A 20,758-nucleotide genomic window follows, 5' to 3' on the forward strand; every position below is an offset into this window, starting at 1 on the left:
TATTTTTCATGCGCCACTTTCCCCAACTGTCATGAAGGTGGGAGGCTTAATTGGGAAACGACTGCTCTGTTACCTGTGTTTCTGCTCTTACCGCTGTAATCTGTGAACATATATAAAGCTAAATTCATCCCGCAGGAAACTCTATGGATTTCCGTGATGAATTTGGCTCATTTTGTTCTATTAAATTGTCATTACATAAAATTATATACCAGCACAGCGCACCTTGGGAAAATAAAATGCTTAATCATCTCGGAACTCAATTCTCATTATTGTTTCCCGGGCAGCTCCCGCATTATATTACCGTTGCGTTTTAATTTTTGCCACAAGCAGTAAAAAAATAACCAAATCTGGAGGGACTGTGATCATCCAAGAGTTGCTGAAATCCGAGGGGTTCAGCATTTTGCAAGAAGAACAAAGTGCTTCTGTAGATTGTATGTTGTCAGTTTCTTCTTCTGTTCAATGGAGTATTCCGTGCTCAAGGAGCTGCGTGAAACAACTTCTGCTGCGTGGAACAGAGTGGCAGTCTGTAGCTCAGTGGAAGAGCATTTGCTTTTCCTGCAGAACATTCCTGGTTCAACCCCCAGCATTGTCCCTAGGTAAGGTTGAGGACGGCCCTTCTTTAAACGCTGGAGAACTGGTGGCACTTAGTGTGATCAACACAGACCAATGGCCCAACTTGGTATGAAGCAGACTCTTATGTACCTGAGGACTGAGACCAGGAAGAAGAAGAAGAAGAAGAGTTTGGATTTGATATCCCGCTTTATCCCTACCCGAAGGAGTCTCAAAGCGGCTAACATTCTCCTTTCCCTTCCTCCCCCACAACAAACACTCTGTGAGGTGAGTGGTGCTGACGGACTTCAGAGAAATGTGACTAGCCCAAGGTCACCCAGCAGCTGCGTGTGGAGGAGCGGAGACGCGAACCCAGTTCCCCAGATTACGAGTCTACCGCTCTTAACCACTACACCACACTGGCTCTCTAAACAAGCCCAGGTTGTTCACTATAACATCTTTGGCATCAGAGAAAATGGGTACTGCTGCAGTCCTAAGCACATTTATTTGGAACTTTCCACAGGGATTGCACACACTCAGTCAGCAGATCTGATCCTCACAGTTCACAGTGCTTTAAGCCTTCAGCCAGCTCTTTCCTGCCACCTGAGTTCATGCCTGAAAGACAATATGGGGGAACAAAATGGGCAATATTGCCTGAGTAAGGTGGGTTGGAATTGATTTAATACATTATAAATAAAAACAACAACAACTATGTCCTGTTCAGAGTAGATACATTAAAACCAATGGGCTTAAATTGGCCATAGTCGTTGATTTCAACAGGTCTGCTCTGAGTAGGGATCATAACCCTCTCTCTTGGCAATAAAGAAGCAGCATCCTATACCTGGGTTCCTTTGCCCTGAAATAACTTTGGTCACCTGGAAGCAGCTTCCTGATGAGGACAAGACACCTTGGATTCAGGCAAATAAGTGATAAAACCATCTTTGTATTTCATTGCTGCCGATTTCTGATGTCGCCTATCTGTGCTCCTGTTATCTAAAGGAGTCTGTTCCTGAAATTTATGATGTACCCTCAAAAGAAGTGATTTTTCTTCCCCAGGGCTGTTTTCCTGTTCCTTATTAGTATCTGTCTCCTAGTTTTGGAGCAGGAACACACACACACACACACACACACACACACACACACACTTAAAGGGGTGCCTGGTAAATCTGCTATTGCTTGAGATGTCAGGTCTACAGTTAAGGGATATTGCCAGAGGCATCCAACATGGTTCCCTCAGATGTTGTTGGACTACTTGGCTTGCTTAAATAATTGTACCTGAAATTAATGCATATTCTTCCCTTGTTTACTCCCATCTTCCTACCTTTCCTTCATTGCCCTCCCCGCACCATGTTGAATTTTAGATTGTAAGCTCCTCAGGACAACCTTTTGATCTTATAAAGCATCATGCACACAAGAACCACAACTGTTGTTGTTATGTTCAGACAACACCCAGATGACAGCACACACATCACACACATGGTAACATTTGTGGTATGAAAAGCATACCCTCCAACATTTCTCTGATGAAAATAGGGACATCCTATTCAACAACAACAACAACATTTTACCCCACACATCTGACTGGGTTGCTCCAGCCACTTTGGCAGCTTCCAACATATATAACAACATAATTAAGCTATACAGGACTGCCTTCAGATGTCTTCTAAAGGTTGTACAGTCACTTTTCTCCTTGGCTCAGGGGTTGCATAACTCCACACCCTCCAACATTTCTCCATTGAAAACAGGGACATCCTAAGGAAAAGCAGGACATTCTGGGATCAAATCAGAAACCGGGACGGCTTCTGTAAATCCAGAACTGTCCCTGGAAAATAGGGACACTTGGAGGGTCTGTAAAAGTTATAGAATTTCAGGAGAAAGCTATGGTTGGAAACAAAGCAGTGCGTCAATCCTGAAACTTCTGCAGGTGGAAACAATATTAAAAAGAGGCTCATGTGTAACTGCCATGATATCATCGTGAGGACAAATTACCATGAATGCGCAATAAAAGAAAAGAACACCTGGAACGGCAATTTGACTGACCCCCAAAGCACTGTTCTTGATCCAACAACATTGTCTCTCAAACAAGCAGCACAACTCTTAAGTCACGGCACAACTGCATTTATTAGAATGGCTCAAAGGCCACTCAAGTAGTCGAATAACAAAGCACACTATTTACTTTGACCCACAGCTCCAAAGGAAACACGAGTTCATCATACTATTTTAATAATCGAGGCTCCCCAATTGCAAGGATGCCCTGGATCAGCTCTAGTGCACTTGCAATATACATTAAATGCATTATATATAACAGTAATGAAATAATGATGTGCAAGGTAACCCTTGAGAAATGCTCAAATCCCTTATGAATGTCAAGGAAAACCAAGAGCCGGAGAAAAGAATGAAGGCAGATGCTGGGGGCAGGCGAGAAGTGGGGGGAGGGAGAGAACGCAGGAAAAGAAAAGTGTGTTTTAGCTCAATCTCTGCAGAAGAGTCAGGCTGGAATGCTGAGATTGTGCAATAACCTACAGAACAGATATTTGCTGTATGGAGAGAAATATGTGAACAAACATCCTGTAATATGCCTACTGCAAGCCACAGCAGCCCACAGTAATTTTTACCCAATGCCTTATCTGCTAGCAAGGAAATTTTATCCAGGGGAAGGCCAGGCGCACTGCATTGTTCCGGTTTATTAGGTTTCTGTATGGTGTTGGATGTGTTTTTGAATCCCTTGCAACTCTGTTTCATTTCAATGGATCCAGCAGTGAGGCTGTTCCTGGGTAGACTGTGTCTCATATCTTTAAGCTGATTGCTATTTGCAGATCATCCTGAACAGAAAACCACAAACAATCGTATGATATAGTGACGTTCTGTGCAGCAAGAGTGCTTCTAAATGTGCTTGCTTTGCTTAAATGTTTGTGGCAGATCTTGTCTCTCCTAAAAGCTATCCACGGGGGCCTTTTCTTCGCGCTATTGAGGCTAAAACCAGCAAGCCCTGTACATTTCATTATGGTGGCTCCTCTTTGGCACTCGTTGAGTTTTAAAGCGAAACAACTGGACTACAGTTCCCATGAGGCCACGTGCCTGGGAGCGAAATGTGGATGCTCACTCCATCTGGGATTTTTCTCATGTCTGGGATAACATCTGTTAACATCTGGGATTCAAATGTGGAAGTGCAATTGAATCCTGAGGAATTTCATAGCGGGACAGGGATTCTCCACAGACATGTTCAGATGCAGAAGAGAGAATAGTAACTAGAAACAAAATTCTTCAGACGGGTTTTGCATACTCCAATATAGCACATTTAGAACATTTGCTTCCTATAAAAAAAGTTGATTATGTTTCTCCAAAATTGTTAACATTAAAAGAATAAACAGTTAATGCGCACTAAAAGGAAATGTATTACATGTCATTTCAATACATTACAGGTAAATTATCATCAATAGCAGCAAAATTGATAAGAAGTGGTATTAAAAAAAAATTACTACTTATTATGATAGGGGAAGCAAAATTATTTTAACGCAGCCTTAACCCCAAATAAGGTTGTTGCCAGGAAGACATCGGGGGGGGGGGGGGATTTTCAATAACCAACACAAAAACATAAATTGACACTATGGTTGCCCAGTCATTGAGAACCAATCTACAGGTATGTGGATTTTAAAATACATATACATTTGTGAATGCCAGTTGGGGTGAATTAAAATTTGTTTGCTGAAATTATTGCAAGAATTGAACTGTACACCCCTCTTTTCTCATGCACACACACACACACACAGACACACATTTGAACCAGCAGGTTCTTTAAAATGCTGTCTCTGAAAAGGGTAACTGTGAAAACTGCACATTTTTCCCCTGCACTAACTGATGAGAGAAGAAAATGCTGCGTCTTATCAGGGATATTCAGAATTTTAAGACTGTTTTATGTTTTTATTCAGTTACATTTTATATAATCATATTCAGATGCACCAAAATTCATTTTTTATTCCATCTCATTTTATTTTATGTTAATATTTCCTTTTAATAGCAGTTTAAAGGAAGAAGAATTCTTCCTTTAATGCTGTGATCTGCCAGGGAAGTTTGGCATCTTACATTTATGCTGTAGTTTATCTTGGCCTGAGTTCACTCCTATCATTGCTGCCTTGTGTTAATTTGTCACCGTCAAACTTACGTTTTGTGATGGTTGCATGACGAGTTACAAATAAACAAATCCAATCACAATGTCAGCCGGAATGGGGACAGAGAGCTGAGAGGTGAAAATCGAGGTGGCATTGCAATGTTGCACAAGTCCTGCAAGATTTTACAGAGCTCAAAAAGGGGTTTGCCCCTTTCTGTGATATCTTCAGCATGGCATCACCTTCAACATGACATCTAGCTTTGCTGATTTGCTACCAGGACAGGTTCAAGGTTCTTGTGTTAATCCACAAATTGGGCCCAAAGTATACTAAGGACCTCACAATTCTTCTATGTCAGGAGTCCAGTTCCCAGCTTGATAACACACTGAGCGTAGTTAATTAAAAAGGATGCTTTATTGTCAAAACAAACAGATAGCTTCGGATGGCTTTAACACAGCCTCTGCCATCATCAATCAAGATGACCCTTCTGAAGACTGCTTCCGGTTTGACCAGAAGCAACTGAACTTTCACTTTATAGGTCTTTTGTTTTGCTTCCTATCTTGCAGCCCTCCCATTCGTCGAGACCTCGGACTGAGTGGTTCAGCTCCCGTCTCCTCCACATTCTGTGAGAGGCTTTCTCTTAAATCTTTCCCGCCTGTTTGTGCTTCTGGCAAGCTTTGTGTTCTAGCTTTCTCTCCACCATTCCCTTATCAACTGGCATTCCAAGGGGCGGGGGAGTTGGCACTAGCCCATGCTCATCCTGCATGGCAGTTAACCCTCTCTGTTCCTGGATGCTTTCTTCAGTTGGCAGCAACTCTTCCCTGGGAGCTGGCTCATTCATGGCGCTCTACCCCAATCACCGCGGCTTCATTCTGCATTCACCAGGGACTGATTGTTCAGTGCGGCAGAGTTTGTGCTATGGAACTTATTTCCAATAGGAATCTGCTGGAAACCATTCCTGATTTCTTTTTGACATGTATTAAAAACTGCAATATTCAGACAGGAGATTTCGGCTCAACATCAGGAAGAACTTCCTGTTGATAAGAGCAGTTCGACAGTGGAATGGACTCCTTTGAGAGCTGGTGGACTCTCTTTCCTTGGAGGTTTTTAAGCAGAGGTTGGGTGGCCATTTGTCATGGATTCTTTAGCTTGCAGGGGGCTGGACTAGATGACCCACAAAATCCCTTCCAACTCTACAATTCTATTATTTGGAACTTGATTTTTTAAAAAGCAACCTATTTATTGGCATGCTTTTGATGTTAGTACTGACGCATTTTCATATAGATAGATAGATAGATGATAGATAGATGATAGATACAGATACAGATATCGATATCTATATCTCGCCATCTTGTTATATTCTCTATTGAAGCCCGGTTTATAAATATTTACATAAATAAAATAAATTGCCCGAAAAGGTTTCGGGTTTGCACAGATTCTTATGGCAGGATGTAACATGCCATCTCTTGGGCCACAATAAAAATGTCTCCCTCTGTAAACACATCAAATCTTTCCCATTTCACCCTGACATGTTTTCGCTAATCTTTTCGTCTGGGATGCCTCATAGAGGAAGAGCGATTTGTCTCCCTGAGTCATCTAAAATCTATGTGGAAAGATTCCTGGGGATTCCTCTCAGAGATAAGGAGCCCATGGCCTGTGCTGAGCAAAATGGCACTGGGTTATCTGTCCAGCGGTTAATCTAAATCTTATACTTGCGCACTTCTTCTGGTATGCAATAACACGTTGCAAATTCTGAAGCGCTTCCTTCACTGCACGTAAAACGATAATTTCTCAACACACAGGGTAAAAGCCTGGTGCACTGGTGTCTGTGTGTAAGGCAGGCTTGAATGTGCGCATGTTTTGAGCAAGCTACATAAATATTTATGGCCAATTGTGAACTGCTTCTCAGCCTTTCCCCCCAAATTTATCCCTGCTATCTCCTAAGAATTTGTCACTCCCAGTAAAACCCACTTTGTTCCAATTTTAGCTGATGAAATTGGTCAGTCCCCTTGAATGTGAGGGCTCAAAATCTCCGGCACGTGGTTTTGGAAAGATAGAGGAGATGGGAAAGATTTGTTTATTGTTGTTTAAATAAAGAGAAGCATATGAGAATAAAGAAAAACAATACAATGCAATGAAAACTAAACACACACACCAAACAATCATGCAAAGTATAAATCTAGGTCATTTCATTCTCATTCCTCGGGGGAAAATATTGTTGTTATTATTGGTGTTGGTGGGTAGTAACATTTTAAAATAAATTTGCTTTACTTATAAATATCAGGGTATCCCCAAGGACTTATGACATTTTCACTTAAAGCTGTTAAATTACTAAGAATATCAAATGGTAGCATGTTTAACATGAGGTATTTGAACATTTTTATCATCAATATATGAAATATTTTTTTGCAACATAGTTAAAAATAAAAGTTTGTTTGATTTTTGAGTTAATTTTTTGGCAATAGCTTTGGATATGGGAAATATATCTCTAATTTGTTCAACAGGGCTAGAGCCAAAGAACCACAAGCAGAAGAAACACAACCACAAGCACTGTTCTGCAGATAAGAATACGGAAAAGGAGACCTGCTCTAAAGCTTTCAAATAAACTCTTCAATTAATTTCTGGGGAATGGAGGCATTGATTAGAAATTATTTTAACAAAAGGGCATGATCTTCTGGAGAAAAGGGAAAGTCTTTATTTAACCTTTTTCTACTGGAAAAATAATAATTCTGGCTGTTTGAGGCAGGTCTGGCAGGACCCACCACAGATTCCTACCTAGGGCCTTCCCATTAGTGCTGGGCACTGATCCACCATTTTAAATTTCCCACAATGCTGTGGAGCTGCCCTCTATTGCAGGGCATTGTGGGAAATAAAAATGGCATGCCACAGCCCAGGGCTGTTTGGCTTCTGTTACCTGCCGCTACTCTCAGGTAAGTGCGCCAAGAAGGAGGGGTTACTGGCACATGGGGGCACCAAAACGACAAACCTGGAGTTGGCCTCAAAAAAGCAGAAGAGCAGACCCTCCAAGTATCCCTATTTTCCTTGGACAGTTCTGGATTTACAGAAGCCATCCCACTTTCTGAATTGATCCCAGAATGTCCCACTTTTCCTTAGAACGTCCCTATTTTCATCAGAGAAATGTTGGAGTGTGTGAAGTTCTGCAACCCCCGAGCCAAGGAGATAAGTAACTACAACCTTTCAAAGACATCTGAAGGAAGTCTGGTATGGGGAAGTTTTTAAAAGATGTTTAATGTTTTATTATGTTTTATATATGTTGGAAGCCACCCAGAGTTGCTGGGGCAACCCAGTCAGATGGGCAGGGTAGAAATATTACTATTAATAATAAACAGGATATCCCTATATTCATCGGAGAAATGTTGGAGGATATGGAAGAGGTGTGATCAAAATGAAGGAATCTAGAGATAGTAAAGTGGTGCAAGTCTCCTTGTTTTCTCTTCGGTTACCAAACAACACAAAAATGGCTCTTCTCTTCTTCAGCCACTAGCTGAACTAAGTGGCTAAGGAGAGGGCATTTTCTCTTTATAGGCTGCCTAATCTGAGAGTAAACACAAGTAGGCATGCGAGCCAGCAGTGAAAAAAGAAGTCCTATTTAAACAGTGAACACTACATCAAGTACTGTGTATTTAATAGAACAGCAAACAGCTGCCCCACCGCTGAAGGACACATTCTGTACTATGGCCTTGGGTTTGCCACTCGAGGACTCTTAAATGAGCGAGAGCCTATGCAAGAAAGAGAGTGAGTTCCACTCACTTGCAATATTTATATCTAAATTCTGCATGGGCCTAACCATTGAGAAGGAAACTGATAGATACCTGACTCTGATCCAGAATCTACAGGCATGGCTCCATTGACCTTGATGTTAGCACTCCAGTTCTTTCCCAGGTGAGAGGAGGGCCTGTTTCAGAAATCTCCAGCTGCCTTTAGATGTCCTAGTTGTACACAGCGGGAGGGAGAACCCTGATGCAAAGACAGTGCCATCAGAGAACTCATTGCTGCCTGTGTGTATATATAGAAAGCAGATGGACTCTATGAGTTTCTTTCAGCCCATCTCACAAAACGCTATCCAGACTTCCAGATGGCCTCCATCCCATTTGAGCAGCCTCTGGCGTGTAAGCAGAATCTGAGTAATGATACGTAGCAGGTCCCTGGTAATCGAATCATGCCAGTGGTGAGTGTATTGTTGCTGAGGGCTGCCTTGGCACAAGGCCTGCATGCAACAAGCTTTGCTAAATACTGTACAACGTACGTTGACAGGGCAGTGGTGGGAAAGTAGGAACTCATGAAGTGCCTCCTGTCAGGATGTTGCTGAAAAGGCGGGCCTTTCCAGGTGACAAGCAGGTGGGGCTTCTCTTTTTTAAATTTTCAGTCTTGAAATATAAAGCAGCACACAATCTCTCTCTCTCTCTCTTTTTTTTTACATTTGCTGCATGTTATAAACAGAACTCAAAGGGCACCCTAAGCTTTGCCTTCCCATCCAAAAATAACAAAAAGTGTCAACAGAAACTATCTACCCTTCATCTGTTTGATCTCTGACAAATGTAACCTTGGGCATTTAAAGCATTGTTAGTACTATGAAGATGATGATTTCATAGAGCACCGTTAACATGCAAATGCTTTATAGCAGGTCTCCTAAGCCTTCTTTATAGGTTGCGTCTTGAAGCCCCAAGACCCACCTCCAAAATAAATACAGACGGACACTTATATTAGTTTAGGTTTTGGGGCAAATTTTGGCCACAACTTTATTGAAATACAATCATGTGAGCGGTATTGGATTAGTCATTGACTCCCCAGTATAACTGACTCCACCTCTCAGGGTGATCGTCCAATGGGGTAAACCAAACAAGGGAGCTAGGTTGATGAGGACCAACCTAAGCTCACCCCGGGGTTCCTGTGGTCCTGGCATGGCCCTAGCCCCTCAAGCAGACTTCGGACGAGATCCAGGACCCCGAGATTCCTTTAATGGAATACCTAGTTCCTGGAGGGGCAGGTGATGGCCGCACCTCCCCTCCCCACAATCCAACTGAGTCAATGCCTAACCGCCACCTTACAAGTTGTGACGATTTGTTAAGGGGTAGGCGAAAACCAAATGGCTGAAGCCAATCTGCCAAATGGAAAAAAAACCTACTCAGCCCCTGTTCCAAAACAAGTGATCCAAACCAAAGCAAGGCCAAGCAACTTGGATGGGTGTTCAGCAGTATGAAGCAAGTGCCCCTGCTTGTGTCACGCTGACATTTTTAAAGCCCCTAGGATCACACCACCTACTGGCTATTGGCTAAAACCGACTGGCGTGATCCCAGGGGAATGGCCAGGACTTCCTGCTCCTCCCCCCCATTTTAACCCTATCGGGTGAGCTCTTGAGTCCTGAGCGCAACCAGGACCCTCTGTTATAAGGATCCCATATAACAGAAGCAAATATGTGTGGTCTCTGATCTTGAAGAAATTACAGTCTATAATTTGAGAGTGGAGGAAGACCACAGAGAAAGAGTGAGTGCCTTATTGGTCCTGGCCCTCTGGTTATGCAACAGCTTTCCCAGGGAAGATTGCCTGGCGCCATCCTTGTCCTCTTTTCAGCACAAAGTCTTCACCTAGGCCTTTTTCTAAAACAGAAAGAATGTACTCTGGGCCGCTCAGTTTTTAAGTCTCTGCTTTAACATTGAGCATGTGAGGAGTTTTGTTTTTTGTGGCATTTATGAAGCTTTTGGTTTAATGGTTCCCTGTGTAAAATTTGAGCAATTGTTTTAAAACAGAATAGTAAATGTTCATAGTTTATTTATTTGATAAATTAGAATATACAATGGTACTTCGATTCTCAAACCGTCCCGTTGCCGAACGTTTTGGCTCCCAAATGTTGAAAACCCGGAAGTAAATGCTCTAGTTTTTGAACGTTCCTTGGAACATGAATGCCTGACATGGCTTCTGATAAGTGCAAAAACCAATCGGAAGCTGTGCCTTGGAAACTGAACTTTTCAGAAGTCGAATGTCCTTCCAGAATGGATTATGTTCGAGTTAGGTACCACTGTATATGGTTATTCTTAGCTGGCTTATCTTTACACACAAACACTAAGACAAGACAAGGCAATGTAGTACCTCCAGCTGCTGTGGGACTCCAACTCCCATCAGCCCCAGCTACTAGTGAAGGATGATGGGAATTGTGGTTCACTAACATCTAGGGGGGACCATGTTGGCTAGGTAAAGGTAAAGGGACCCCTGACCGTTAGGTCCAGTCGTGGCCGACTCTGGGGTTGCAGTGCTCATCTCGCTTTACTGGCCGAGGGAGCCGGTGTACAGCATCCGGGTCATGTGGCCAGCATGACTAAGCCGCTTCTGGTGAACCAGAGCAGCGCACGGAAACACCGTTTACCTTACCGCTGGAGCGGTACCTATTTATCTACTTGCACTTTGACGTGCTTTCGAACTGCTAGGTTGGCAGGAGCAGGGACCGAGCAACGGGAGCTCACCCCGTTGCTGGGATTCAAACCGCGACCTTCTGATCAGCAAGTCCTAGGCTCTGTGGTTTAACCCACAGCGCCACCCGCGTCCCACTATGTTGGCTACCCCTGCACTAATTATATTGTCTCATTCCCTTCTCCTTTTCACATTATGTTTTGCTGCCTTTCCTCTTCTTCCTTGACTTCACCCCCTCAGAAAAAAATAAAACAAACACCATCTCCATGACTGAATGTTCATATTCCACTTTTCAGAATGGCACGCACACACATTCCCAACTTGAAATGAAATAGCCACAATACCTTTTCCATTCATGATTATTAAGAGAGTATGGCAAAGAAAACTGGGTCCTCCCTCTGGGTTTCTTTCTTTTTTTCTTTCTGACAAGCCTTCATGTCTCTGAGAAGCAAAATTGTCACATGAAAGCAAGCTGCTGGGGAATGAGCCTAATAAATATTTGACGTAATAAATAATTATTGATTGAGTTCAAAAGGAACGCACCTGCTTTCTGTTCACAGAGGTGACTCCTGCTGTCTACAGGAGGGACACAAGCGGAGACACACAGGTTGCAGTAAATCAGAAGGGACTTCAAGAGAACCTGTTTGAACAAAGATGGAGACCAAGATCTTTAAAAAAACCCCCAGAAAAACCACCTCCTTCCTCCATTTATTTTTGCTGCCCTACATTCTCAACTTGCAAGCCCCAATCACTTTATTTTATGTTGCTTTTTCGTACGCACTACACTCAAAGTAGTTCGTGACAAAGCACAGAAATGCACAATAGGTATAAAAGCTAACAATTTGTAAAAAGATATATTGGCTGGTATCCAATACTACTCAAGGGAAGTTTTGCTTACACGATGGGACTCCCCTTTCCTTTCCTTTCCTCTGCATCTCCTGGTGTACTGACAAAATCTCCCATAGATATAGATAGATGATAGATAGATAGATGATAGATAGATAGATGATAGATGATAGATAGATAGATAGATAGATAGATAGATAGATAGATAGATAGATGATAGATAGATAGATGATAGATAGATATAGAACTGTGTAAATTGCAAAAACAAAGCCAAGGAATTATCCCTACAACCAGTGGAAAATACGTTATTATTAATATTTATTTACTGATAATGAAACCTATATTCTGGGGTGGGGTTGGGGTTGGGGGGGTCTCCTCATGACTCCTTATGACTACAAATATTAAAATGCAAAACAAAATAATACTAATGTCACTGCAGTTTGTAACTCTGCACTGAGAGGGATTTTTCTTTCTTATACTTCCTAGACCAGTGGGACACACATTACTACCACTACTACTACTACTACATTGCCTTTCATCTGAATATCCCAAGGTGGTTTACAATATAAGAACACAACAAATACATACCATAACAACAAACAATAAACCCTGCACACAGTTTAAAAGGCCATAGATGCTTTAATCAGCCAAGGGCATGGGAGAAGAGGAATGTTTTAACCTGGTGCCTAAAGATCTACAACGAAGGCATCAGGCAAGCCTCCCTGGGGAGGGCATTCCACAAGCAGGGAGCCACCACAGAAATGGCCCACTCTCGTGTTGCTGCCCTTTGGACCTCTCACAAAGGAGGCGCATGCGGAAGGGCCTTGGAAGATGTCAGGATCTGGGTAGGTGCATATGGAGAGAGACGGTCTTTCAGGTATTGCAGTCCGGAACCATTTAAGGTTTTATAGATCAAAATGAGTACTTTGAATTGGGCCTGGCCTACATATAAAGTACTTCTTAAAGAGGAAGACAACCAATTAAAGGTTAAAAGTTTTGAGGATTTAAGAGAGCGTGTATCTGATTGGTTCCAGTATCATCAATTATTTGAAAAAAATTAAATCTAATAAACAAAAGGGCTTTGCAACAGAAATTTATAGATTTGCATCAGAGTTAGTAAATTCCAAAAGCGAAACCCTTTCTGAAATGTACCGACTCCTTGATGATTAAGTGGTCACAAGACTTTGGGTATATAATAAATATGTCCCAATGGGAAAATTTGTGGAAAAATAATTGGAAGTTTACAACTTGTTATACCCTAAGAGAGAACTTCTTAAAAATGCAACATAGATGGTACTTAACACTTTGGAAACTTTCTAAGATGTATAAAAGTGTCCCAGGCGATTGCTGGAGATGTGGAGAAAAATCAGGCACTTTTTACCACATGTGGTGGCAGTGTAAGAAAAGTGAGGTGTTTTGGGATGACATCCATTTAGAATTACAAAAATTATTAAAAATCTCTTTCAATAAAAAAAAACCCAGAAGCTTATGTTCTGGGGATTACAGATCTGGACTTTCCTCAAAAAACAAAGGATATCTTTTTATATGCTACAGTTGCAGCAAGAATGTTAATTGCTGCAAATTGAAAATCTGACAAACTTCCATCTATGAAGGAAGGGATTCAAAAACTAACTGAATATGCGGAATTAGATAGCTTGTCCAAAAAAATAAAGAACAAACCAAAACAGGTATTTGTATCAAAATGGGAAGTTTTCAAAATGTATCTAAAAAATAATTATAGCAGTTTAAATTCTGTTGCAGCATTTGATTAGTTTCAGTAGTAGTTTTAAGAATAATGTGAGACCTAAAACTAAATAAAAAGCAGTTTAATCATGATAACAGTTTGTATCGGCAACAAGTTTTGTGTATTTGAATTAAGGAGTAGGCAGGAAGTCATTTGTGTTTTTCATTTGGTTTTGTAATAATTTTATTTACTTTCTGTATGGTATGGGTGTAAAGGGTGTTTTTTCCCTTTTTCCTTTGTTCATGCTCTCTATTTCTGTAATAATTCAATAATAATAATAATAGTAATAATAATAATAATAATAATAATAATAATAATAATAATAATAATAATAAATTGGGCCTGGAAGTTAATTGGCAGGCAGTGCAGTTGGGCCAGGATCGGTGTAATATGCTCAAACTGCCTGCAATCTCCCCACCAAATTCTTCTCCAGCTGAAGTTTCCAAACCGTCTTCTGAGGCAGTTCTGCATATAATATGTCTCAGTTACTATAGCATAGACAACAGTTAGTTAGACTAAATAGGGTCACAGCTGGGCCACCCTAATTCAAATCTGTGGAGAATTTTGTAAAATAATGTTTTGTTAGCAAAGAGCTATGTTGTAAGTTTCAAAATCGAGCAGTCCTATTCCCCTCCCCACCTCACTTCATATTTTTGCACAACCATACGCTGTCTTCAGAATGATCGTCCCAGGTGGTGTTTGTACTTTCACTGCAAGAAAATATGAGACATTGAACTGCATGGTCACTGCATCCCACTTGGCACATGGATTCAAAACTTGGCACAAATCAATTTGTGTTTTCCCAGAAGCATTTTTCTTTTTGCAATCTCCTAAACCTTGACAAAGTGACTCATTACAGAACTATTTGTTTCCACCATTTTATTTTATTTTGGGGTGTGTGGTTGTTGTTGTTGTTTTTAGGTTAATGTTTTCAAAAAGCACCTTGCGTTTGTGCAGAGACTGGAATCCGAACATAACAAGCGTGACACTTCTGACACACCGGAGCTTTTTGCAGAGCTAGCGAAAAAGAAAAAAATGTACACAAGGCAGATGCTGAAGCTGTGGACTCATATATATATATATATATATATATATATATATATATATATATAGTACCAACCCTGGCAGGCCTGAACACGTTTCACAAGTACCAAGGAGGAGAAAATGCTATACATGACAAGAGGGCCTGGAAGAGGGGGGGGGAATGAATTCTCGGGAGTGCCTGATTCTTATTAAAGCCCAATGTACTTCAGAAATACTATTCTTCTGGCATCTGGCATCTGCCTGTGGGGTTGGAAATGTGTGGTATCTGCATGTGGAGCTAGGAAGGCCCCTGTCTAGAAAGCTCCCAGTCAGTGTAAACAATACTTATCTAAATGGTCTGATTTAAGGCAGCTTCCTTTAAGGCAGAGAGCCAGTGTGGTGTAGTGGTTAAGAGCGGTAGACTCGTAATCTGGAGAACTGGGTTTGCGTCTCCGCTCCTCCACATGCAGCTGCTGGGTGACCTTGGGCTAGTCACACTTCTCTGAAGTCTCTCAGCCCCACTCACCTCACAGAGTGTTTGTTGTGGGGGAGGAAGGGAAAGGAGAATGTTAGCCGCTTTGAGACTCCTTAGGGTAGTGATAAAGTGGGATATCAAATCCAAACTCTTCTCTTCTTCCAATTTTTCATTTATTGAAGGTTCCTCAACTGCTTTGTACTGTATTCTCTGCTAGAGATCTGCTGTCCACAAAATTCAAAAACCTAAAGGGCGATTTGACTCTTGGTTAGTGAGATGCTAGAAAAAAAACCCCACAATGCTCCTACCACAAGATGTGGACAGCTTTTCAAAGCATTGTGGCATGCCACCTCTATCTCCAATCGGTGCAAGATTCCAGGAGTTCCAGCCATTTACCCAGGGTTTGTGTTTCCTTTGGAATGAGGGAGACAGGAGACTGTGGTGTCTGTAGGATGTATGGATTATTTACACATATTTACAAGCTGGGATAGATGCCTTGGGCTCCTGTTCTTCACTGCTGTTGGGAACAAGCCCCACTTGAGATGACCATGCTGTGAGATCTGGAACCCCTCCATTTAACTCAGGTCTAAATATGCAGGGAAAATTCATATTTCTTAAAGTTCTGCTGTCTCTTCAGTTCTCCAAAGAAGCACAGACCCAAGCTAGGGGCCAAGACTCCTGGAATCCCATGCACAGATGGACAGGGATTGGGGTGGCCAGTAAAAATACATTCAGATTTTTTTGGGGGGGAGGGAGCTGCTACCCTACGTGAATTGTACATGCCTGATAGTGTCTGAAAAGGGATATTATGTGGTGGGGAGGGGGGTGGTCTTCTGAATCACCTTCCGGAGAGAATCTAATGAGAGAGGAAAAACATTCCACACCTGCCGATTTCAACATTGATCTTTTCATCGCTGGGCTTAATTAAGCCTGAATCATCAGGGAACTGCCAAAACATCTCAGATCCTTCCTTCACTTTCCCATAGACTTGTGAAGAAAACACCATTCCTGGAAGGCAGCCATTAGCCCTCCCCTTAAATAGACACTCTGAACAAAAGAACCAGCGACATATTTTTAAGCTGTTTTGCATTTTCATTTCTTCCCCAATTGTCTCCCAACATGTGAATAGAACGACTGCAGAAATTATCCTTTCCCCAGGCTACATCACCATAGACAAAATTCTCTCAATGGCCTGAAAAGTCTTTGAGGGTTCCCTGCACACACACACACACAAACCATCTGCAGTCTGAGGCTATAAATTCTTTTCACTAAGTTGCAGAATGGTTTTGTTATTGGGGTTTGTGTGTGCGCGTGCAATTGATAGTACATTTGGCCTCATTAAATACTCACACAAAAGACCAGAAGGAGCTAGTTCCAGTCCATTATATGAGCGATAAACAGTTTTTAAAACATAGCCTAATTAAATAATTACTCAATAGACCACAGCCATTCTGATCTGTCATGTAGCTAATATGCAGTTTCCAAAAACTAGCTAATTAAAGTAATTGCCCAATAGAGCTTGGTGACTCTAAACGAGACATTTATTTGCACTGGATACTTTGTACCTGGATGAGAAAGGGGGGAAATCCCCCAAACATATAAAATTATTTTGCAAGTAAACTATTTGATCTCTGGGTAAATAATAATTTTGAGCCTTCTCGAAGTTTTGCACTGCTTTTGCCCCATTGGTTTTGACTGGGGGAAGTACGTATCCTAGTTAACCAACTGAGATATAGGTTAAAAATCACTTGCTCATTCAAGCTTGTTGTCCTTAGGAAATGCTACAGTTAAATTCTCAATATTAAAGATTATGCTCAGTGGTGTAGTGGTAGTCATAGAGAGGATATGAGACTAGATATTTAAATTTAGCTAGGAACAAATGGATACTCTAAAAGCTTGCATTAAACAATCATCTGTCAGAATAACAACATCCAACTCACAATTAGTCCAATGGGGGCAAGAACTACTGCAAAGGTCTTTATACTTGCCTTAAAAAAATCAGATTACCCTTCAGGATGGTTACAAGTCTGAATTTGAATTGAACTCTAGAGGAATCAGATTACCACTCCTTGCATTTAAAATACTGAAGAAGATCATGAGGTTCAAATGTGTTTGGCTAATAGACTTTCCACATCTACTGCTTTCACTTAAAACCGCTCTGTGGCTTCATTAAGACTTGTAAGAGCACCCATTAACGCAGCGTTCAAGAGAAGAAGGAAAAAACTTCTTTGAAATGTTGACCTCTTGAATGGAGAGCCTCAATTTAACTTGCTGTTTCCTTGGGTTTGCTTGATTTATATGTATTTTTCCACTGTTCATTCTGAATAAATGTTTGCATATATTTGATATTGGTATATTCTAATAGTTCCCCATTCTGGTCACATTGATTCATTATTTCTGCTTACAGATTATACCTTTCCTTGTTTGTCTGTCTGACACACTTCATATAAGTATAATGCAGAGGGAATCTGTTTTGGCCCAAGGGATGAATTTCTTTCTGGGTAACTTTCTGGGGCCACATACCAATGGTGAGGGGGGTCAGAGGTTTGTAGAATGCTCTCCCCAGGGAGGTTCGGCTGCTGCCTTCATTATACACTTTTAGGTGCCTGGAGAAAATGTTCCTCTTCAACCAGGCCTTGGGCTGATTGGCATCCGATGTCCTTTTAAATGTGTTGTGGAACGGGAGATAATTGGTTTGTTTTTGTTCTTATTTCCATTATGTATTTTGTGTTTCTTATATTGTATTTATATGTGGTGAACCGCCCTGAGATCTACAGATGAAGAGTGGAATACAAAATTAATGAATAATAATAATAATAACTACCTGCTTCTAAATTCAACTCCATATTTTGTTCCTCCCATCCCTTTTCCCCTTTCTTTGAGAGCCCTTTTGAATGTTTGGCCTTAGGTGATCAAGTATCTTGGACAATTTTTGTCCCAGAGAAACATAATCACAGATGAAGGTGACTTTGGAGGTAGATGGAAATTACTTCTGTGAGGGAAATAGTATGAAAGCTGGGAGTAGAAGTCCCCCATCATCTCCATAATACTAGAATCCTGGGGTACCCAATCAGTGGAGTGTGGGAAGATTTGGGACTAATTAAGTGCTTCACACAGTTACCCATTGAACTATGGAAAAGTAAAGGTAAAGGGACCCCATACCATTAGGTCCAGTTGTGGACGACTCTGAGGTTGCAGCGTTCATCTTGCTTTATTGGCCAAGGGAGCCAGCGTACAGCTTCCGGGTCATGCGGCCAGCATGACTATGCATGAACTATGGAATTTGCTCCTAAAAGATGCAGTGATCACCAACAACTTGGATGGCTTTAAAAGAAGATTAGACAAATTCATGGAGGATAAAGCTATCAGGAGCTATTAGCCATAATGGGCATGTTCTACCGCTGCTGAGGTATGCCTCTGAACGCCAGTGGCTGGGAACTGCTGTTACATTCAGATCCTCTCTGTGGGATGACAAGAAGATCTTGGACAAGATGGGCCATTGGCTTGAACAAGTACAGCTTTTATTATGTTGTTGCGTTCTCCGTGCATGTGAGATTGTCACGTGTGAGGATAAATTGTCATGAGTTTTGTGCTATTTTGTACTTTGCAGAAAATGTGCAGCGTATGAAATGTCCCTTTGTAGAAAAAGCAAAAAAGGAAGCTCGTTTGGTTGTTCAAGGAACCTGTGAGAAGGGCTGACCTCCCAGAATGAATCTCAGAACAATGCGTTATTCCTCCAGTTGTACGACATTCAAAGCTTTCATTCAGCCAAAAGCCACATAGGGAGAGAGCATGATCACTGTTTGAAGGCACAGGGGCCAGTAACAGATCTTTGTGGGTCCATTTTTGCCATTGCTGTCCTGTCTCTCTCTCAATCTCTCTCTCACATGGCTACAGATAAAGCCTGCGAAATCATGGGAGAATTACTCAGGCCACTTCCAGATGACCTGTGATTGAGCATCTATCCCGATTTGTCTGCACAAGGTTTGCATGGAGATTATACAATGTCAGCTGTTTATCAAGCATTCATTCCAAGTAGTGCGGGCAGGGAGGTTATATGAGGCCACATCAAGCAACTGTTGTCTCACACTTTCCAGTGCATTTCCCCTTACTGTACAATTCCCAGGGCTTTGGGTTTTTTTTTTTCCTGTTTGGAAACAGGTGCATTGCACAACAGCAGCAAAACCACTTTAGTTGCACAACCTGAATTTGAGAGGGTGCAATTGAATCCCACCTGCAAAATAGGGACAGTCTGGAAGCAGCCTTGGGAAACACTAGGATGCAGTAGACTAATGAGGATGTTGTGTAGATGCTTCAAGCAAGTCTGTGCCAGGTAACAGGGCCAGTTCAAATACAACAACTCGTGACACTTGATAAATCTTAGGTGGCGGCGGCAGTATAGTATTAGTTGTCGTTGCCAAAGCTTACAGGATCGAAACGTGAATGATCATTCATGCCCAAATTTGTCCTTCATGCAAATAAAACAAGAGTTCTGCACTCCTCTTAACACACACCAGCTTTGCATTAAAAAATAAAGGATTTATATATCTGGCTCGGCATGTTATGGTAATCCTGGGTACCTGAGTCATCACGCTGCTTTGAAAATCCACCTGGCCTAGTTCCATGGGCAGTTAGGCAAGAGATTGCAGATATGCCTGTGAAAGTTTGGGTGTTAGCAAAAGTGGTGGAAAGATTGAAAAGAAGATTAATCTGTGCTACCTGCTCCTCCAGATCTAGCATCAGACTCTCAGAGAATATGCAGCACACCTGGGCGAGAGAGAAGGCATCGTGAGATGAGCATGTCTCAGCAGTGGATATCTTGGACCAGCTGATGGTTCTGGCATGTAGGACTTATTTACAGCCATGATTCACAAATATTTATCTTAGGATCATTAGATAGCAGCCCAAATATCCCAAGGTTATTTTTGCTGTGTTCTGTTGTCGCCTTTGTATTACCCCTTAAACATGTGGAAACAAGTTTTATATTGAAACAAATTTAGGGCATTATCATCCCAGGATAACTTCAAAGTCAAAAAAAATTCAACCAGGTGCTTCTAGGAAGGTGACAAGTGGGTCACTGGGACAATGACCCTCTCCTCCTGCTGTTTTCTGACCATGGTGGGAAGAAGGGCATCTCTAATGCAGGCTGATGCTGGCATGTACCTAGTCAAAGCACTCTTGCTTCTCTAAATTTCAGAGTGCCTGAGCATTTTGGGATGTTCCTGAGTCATTTCCACAAAAGATATTGTATTCTATGTATGTCATGAATACAACCCAGAATGTTCCTCCATCTGTTTGGTGGCTTATGACTTCCAAGCAGCTGATCGCTGGTGCTACTATGTGGCCTTATCTAACGTGCCAGCATTATGAAGGCAATAGCTGAAACTCAGCATAAGGGAAGAAAATATATGGAGAATTTGAGGGTGGTTCTTTTTTTGGCCAGATGCAATCATTACACCACAAACAGGACTGGATAGTGGAAATTACAACAAATTTAAGCATGTCCTCATCAAAGAGATGTTGTTTGATTCTTTTAATGTAGGATTTGTTTGGGGTTTGTAAAACCTTTTCGGAATTGATATCTTTCCC

General features: G+C 41.6%; 1 long non-coding RNA gene across 1 annotated transcript in view; it reads left to right on the forward strand.

Annotated features, from left to right (window-relative positions):
- The window catches only part of LOC310746269, a 467,056-nt gene that overhangs the window by 60,189 nt on the left and 386,109 nt on the right, over positions 1-20,758 (forward strand). The window lies entirely within an intron of this gene.

The sequence above is a fragment of the Podarcis filfolensis genome (genome assembly GCF_964270895.1).
Source record: "Podarcis filfolensis genome assembly, chromosome: 12".
NCBI classification, from domain to species: Eukaryota; Metazoa; Chordata; class Lepidosauria; order Squamata; family Lacertidae; genus Podarcis; species Podarcis filfolensis.